The sequence below is a fragment of the Pteropus vampyrus genome, unplaced genomic scaffold (assembly GCF_000151845.1).
Source record: "Pteropus vampyrus isolate Shadow unplaced genomic scaffold, Pvam_2.0 Scaffold78, whole genome shotgun sequence".
In the NCBI taxonomy this organism is placed as follows: domain Eukaryota; kingdom Metazoa; phylum Chordata; class Mammalia; order Chiroptera; family Pteropodidae; genus Pteropus; species Pteropus vampyrus.
Genome location: NW_011888859.1, coordinates 3,151,291 through 3,156,140, shown reverse-complemented (window position 1 = coordinate 3,156,140; position 4,850 = coordinate 3,151,291).

The following is a 4,850-nucleotide window of genomic DNA, read 5'->3' as shown; positions in this document are numbered from 1 at the left end:
CTTTAATTTTAGGGCGACAGAGACTGGATTTTAAGATATTCTATCACCATGTTGACATATCTTGGTCTGACTATTTTGATTTATTTTAAACACGAAAGCTTTAAAAATGAAGTTTAAAATAATATTGTCTTCGAAGTAAGAAATCGTCCTTTTAATTTTGTGGATGTTGGGTTTTGTTTTCTTACTCATATGTACCTGTCATTTCAGCTGAGGCTGTGCCAAGATAAGAGTGGATGGATTTCAGGAATTAGTACTAATTTAGAAGTCTTTGACTTTTGGATATTGGCTTGGAGAAGTTACACACAGCTGGGGGCTCAGCTTTTGAAGTCAGATAATCCAGCTCTCCCACTTTACCACTTTATAAGCTTTGTGACTTGAAGCAAGTTACTTATCTCTCTGCTCCCCAGTTATCTATGAAATGGGGATAATAATAGAATCTACTTCATAGGCTTGCGGGGATTAAAGGAGATAATGTTTTCAAGGCCTGCGCATAGCCTAGCACACAACACTTGATAGATGTTGACTCTTGTTGGAATATACTAGTAGTAGTGTTTATCCATCTCAAACTTTAGTAAATAAGGCATTCAAAGCTGGTCAATAGGGAATCGCTCATTCTTTTGTCCATAACCAGCAAAGTAATGGCATTGTCAAGCTGTCAAAAGGCCTGGAAATGTGGTTTTTAGTGGTACAAATCTGACCTACTCAGAGGTTTTGGCTGAGTCAGAACTCAGGAAATGATAAAAGTCTATAATTGGACACACTCGGAATAATAGAGTATTATTTTCACATTGGCTCGATTTATCTTCTCTCTTTAATCCAACTTTCTTCAACAAAATGATGTATGAAAAGAGCGGAAATCTAAGTATTTGATGGCTGAATGACTTTTGCCTCACACCCGTGGCTTGAAGTGGTACCCTCAAAACTCACTTCTGTGTTTCAATTGGTTAGAAAAAAAGGACTTGTGTAGGATGGTACTTATCTTGAAAATCCTCATGAAAAAGAATACTGACATAAATATAAAATGAATAGATCATGTTGTCTTTGCAGAAACTGAAAATGACACTTCTTGGATGTCTTCCCCAACCAATGCTTTGGTAGGTCCAGGGAGGAATAGGGAGAGCAGCGATGGGAAGGAAAGAGGAACTGGAAAATAGTTGCTGGGTTTGGCTTTCATTTGGTTTATTGAATTGTGCCTGACTTTCAACCATCTGGGCCTGTGCAGTGTATCAGCCAGACTGAGACCAACAGATGCTCAGTGAATGCGGACACAGTAGTCACAAACGTTTCTGGAAAGGCTTTGTGAACAGAGTCTGGTTCTGACTTCCCATGAGCTGCTGTTTATTTATCTGTGCCACGGAAATAGGGTAGAACCGCAGCTACACTGTTTAAGGTGGATTTCCCAGCTTTTACCTCGTGTGAGCTTTTGTTTGCCTCTCTCCCCTGTTGGGCGGAACCATCCAAATGTGTGGATATTTGACTGTATTAAAATACAAATCTACATAATCAGCAGGCTGCATAATTCAACTTAGTAGATTACGAATACCCTAAGGACAGAGGTCATATTTTGTTCCTCCTTATTCCTTCCAGCAAAACTCAATTCTGTTCTGTGCTGTGTGTCTCAGTTGTATTTTGCACTAATTACCTCTCTCCCTGGATCTTTCTCACTTCCCTGAAGACCTAATGATAACCCCCACATTTGATTTTACCCATCTGTTTATTTCCTAGGAAATAATCTGTTTAATTCCTAGGAAAAAAGACAAACATGGCGGTTTGACTGAATCGGCATTTTCTACTATGTGTGCTCATGGCAATGTCAAGTATAGGCAATGGTTGGTTGTGGGCATTCAGATCAGAAGAGCAATAAAAAACAAACGAACAAAAAACTAGACCCTGATTTTTGGAGAAGAAAAGAATTAAACCAAGACCTTTCAAAATGTGCTTCTTTTGCTCTCAGGCATTTAAATGAGTGGAAGAACATTTACCTAATCTCATCTAGAAGCCTGTATTTTACTTGGAAGTGGCAGATTTTCAGATTTCTCCCTCATGAAGGAAGACCACTAAAGCCCCCTTAGAGTATACTCTATTAAATGATGTTAATTGAATTACACTCTTTAGACAACATAAAATACAAATGCCAGAGTGCAAGATTTGGTTTGTGTGTTAGTTTTAACTAACGACTAGTTAATTTTAGATAATGCTCTTCTCATTACTTAGCATTTAGATCTGGATTCTTAAATCTTGGGGATGGACTTGTCCTTCGAAGTCCCGTCACCAAGGTGACTCCCAAGGTCATCCCTATGAGGCTTTCTTTGACTCTACTCTGGACAGAATTAATTGATCTCTCCTGTTTTTCTATAGCATTGACTCACGCTGCTAGTTAGAAGTTTGGCTGTCCAACTTGGATTATGAGCTTTTCTAAAGCTGCTCTGTGTAACTCACATGGTAGGTAGAGCAAATATTATTGAAGTAACTAGATGGTAAAATTAATGACCGTGCAGTCGGAAAATAATTAGAAAAAAATTTCGAGTTTTCTGTGAAAAAAATTTTATATTAAGGGTTTGTTTTTTTTTTCCCCCAGACTTCTACATATAGAATTTTATTGCATTGGCTCTCATTTCTAAAGAAAAACATTATACCAGGTGTCAGAACTCAATCATATTTATAGGAAGAATGAAACTTGGCCGTCAACAACAGCTTCTCTAGTTACAGAATTACAGTAACTGCTGAGAATATAAGCACTTTCAGAAGTCTATAGAGGACTTATTTAAGACATACAGGCAGTTTCAAATTAGGCATAGAAAAATTAATAGTGGGGAGAAAGCTCCTATAAATTTAGGCAAGATAGAGAACCATTCCAGTTGTATGATGTTTGGTTGAAGGAGAATAATTTGGTCCTGAGAAAACCAAGTGTATAAATACTAAGGCTGTTGACTAGGTAGTGAAATATTGCTAACAACCTTCATCCCAAGGGGTTGAGTAATGGAACCATTGAGAATATTGTTGCTGTGTTTTAGAGACAACAAACAAGTTTGCTGATACGTAAGAGCCTGAGACATGAGAGTCTAGTTTTAAAATAATGTCCTTTGCTCATTGCTGCATTGGGCTCACGTAAGTCTGGGATTCTACTTTGTTGATATATTATGAAAACAAGCAGAACTTTTGCTCCCTCAGGTACCCTGTACTCCAAAAAAAAAAAAAAAAAAAAAGACGAAGGAACAGGAAACCTTTAACTATGATGCAGTTCAATAAAGAAACAAAAGATTAAATGAAAGAAACATCAGATGATTATATAAAGAAACTCCTTTGTAAATTGCAGTTAATGATAATAACAATACTGGATCTTATGGTTGCTTTTCCCTGATGAATCTGGGTACTTCTATCAAGAGCACTCTTATAGAATTAACTAAAGATGTGCACTATACTTATTTTATGGGAAATGGGATTGAATTCTATTCTTGGAGATGGAAAATACATGGTGCATTCAATGACAACACTCTCTTTTGTCTTCTCTCCTTGCCCGGGGAGCATGTGTCCTCCATGCCCCCGAGACCCTGCTCCCCTGCCGTGTGCCTTTCTTCCTCTTGCCCCTGTTCACCTTTACTCTCTGACGTGGCCTCTTGCTCTGCTCTTTTGCCTTTGTGTTTTTTCTTGGTGCAGCTCAAACCACAGTCACTCCTGTTCCCCAGCACATCTCCCACTTTTGGTTCCTGAGATGGGAGAAAATACAGCACATTTATTTGACAATTGGAGGAATAAGCAACAAATAGTCTAGACCTTCAAGCTTCATATCCGTAGGCTGTCAATGAGTTCTTCTTTTGGGCAGCGTGAGGAGACGAAAACACTTTTGGCAGGGCTTCTAAGAACAGAGTTGGAGGGTTATCTGATGACATTTCTAAAGTTCAGGAAGGAACAGCTGTCCCTTTGTTGAGCCTTTCTGCTGCTTCTTTGTTTTCCATTTCTTTGATTTCTGCTTTTTATTTTCTCCTTCCTTCTATTTCCTTTGGGTTTATTATGTGGATTATTATTATTATTAGACTTCTTGTATTAGGTTCATGCTGTAACAACCCCAATATCTCAGTGATATGACACACCGAGAGTTTGTGTTACGTAAACAACATGACCTAGAAATGACTATCGTGGCAACAGTAACCGCAAGCGAGTTTGGGAAAGGGATGGGAGAGAACTAATGTCTCTGCCATGTTTCCTAAGTCGGATACTTAGCCCATTAATACACGTTTCCTTTTCTAATATCAACACCTAAGGTTATATAGTTCCCTAGAGACATTACTTTTGCTATAATTCACAAGGTTTAATAGGTAGTCTTTTCATTATCATTTATTTTTCATTAAATTTTCATTAATTTTAATTTTTGATATGATTTATTCTTTCATTATGATTTGTTCTTATGATTTATTAATTTTTGTTAATTTAAATTTTTATTATGATTTATTCTTATTTCTCACACAAGACAGTAGAAGGGCCAACTACTTCTATCAAAAGACTGTAAAGAAAATAAAAAGAAGGCTATAAATTGAGAGAAGATAACAAATCCTATGGATTAGCATCAAGAATATATAAACAATATCACACATTGGCTAGAGAAAGACAAATCAATGTAAAAATAAGCAAAAAGCATTTTACAGAAGGGAATGCAAATGACCCATATGCACACGAAAAGATACATATTATTAGTTATCATGAAACTCTAAATCAAAATCACAGGGAGATACTCTTCGATACCTAATTGGCAAAAATGAAGCCACTAGAAAATAGTAGGAGGATGTACCGGGAGGATCATTAGGACTTCTTCTGCATTGCTGGTGTGAGGTTTAATTAGTATGGCACATTCG